This window comes from Engraulis encrasicolus, chromosome 16 (assembly GCF_034702125.1).
Source record: "Engraulis encrasicolus isolate BLACKSEA-1 chromosome 16, IST_EnEncr_1.0, whole genome shotgun sequence".
Classification (NCBI taxonomy): domain Eukaryota; kingdom Metazoa; phylum Chordata; class Actinopteri; order Clupeiformes; family Engraulidae; genus Engraulis; species Engraulis encrasicolus.
The window spans coordinates 44913012-44914301 of NC_085872.1; positions in this window are offsets into that span (position 1 = coordinate 44913012).

Consider the following 1290-nt stretch of genomic DNA (forward strand, 5'->3'; position numbering starts at 1 on the left):
TACACACTAGCACGCAAACAAACACACACACACACATAAACACACACAGACACACACACACACACACACACACACACACACACACACACACACACACACACAGACACACACACACACACACACACACACACACACACACACACACACACACACACACACACACACACACACACACGGGGGAGTGAGTGAGAGTATGAGAGGACATATAGGCCTAAAGATAGAAATATTTACACAGCCCAGAGTGTTATTAATGACTGTGTATGAAATACAGTACACTGGCTATGCTGAACACCATGCACTAATGCAGTGGTTCCCAACCTTTTTCTTAAAGGGACAGTTTGGTCAATTTCAACATGCAGTTGTAATGCTCACACTACCCTTGACTTGTCAGTGCCTGAGATTTTTTTTTCTTCTTCTTCAGCCGTTTCCGAGATCCTGGTCATTGTAATGGGGGCAGCTCTTTGTTTACATTTCAAAAAACATTTTTATTTATTCCCAAAAACATCCAAAATGTTATAAAACATCAGCAGACAACTAGCAAACAGCAGTACCTTTTGGGAAAATATTTGCAGTTGGCCTATGTTTCATTTTTTAAAAATGTAAACAAACGCTGCCCCCATTAGAATAGCTCATATCTCGGAAAGGGCTGAGCTGAAAAATGTGGCATCACCAGGTACTGACAAGTCAAGGGTAGCGTGAGCAATACAACTGCATGTTGAAATTGACCAAACTGTCCCTTTAAGGGACCCATATTTTTACTGTTGTGAGCTTTGGTGACCCAACCACGTGATCGCCTGCACGAGACAACGTCACAAAATGCCCTCTGTTTCCTGCCAAAACTCATTTTAGCTATTTTATTCCTCAATTCGTCTTTGGTCAAGTATAGGCTAAATGTTTAATGTAGCACTTACAATTTGTTGCTTCTATGCATTTATTAGTTGAATGCTTTGTCATTTATTCAACACGGGCTATATATATTTAAAATGAAACCCCTTAAAATCAAGAGGGCTCCGTGACCCCCTGTGGATCTTTGGCGACCCATAAGTTGGGTCCCAACCCATAGGTTGGGAACCACTGCACTAATGTACTGTGCCCTAACACCAGGGATATATATATCCATTAGCCTAGTAGCGGCCATAGCATTTAGCACTCACTCACCATCCTCCATTTACATTACATTACATTACACTACATGACACTTAAGCCTGTCTCAAACTACACGATTATCGGCCCGATTCTCGGCTGAAAACCCCCCTTGCGATAATCGCTGGAACGTTACCACCCAGGACC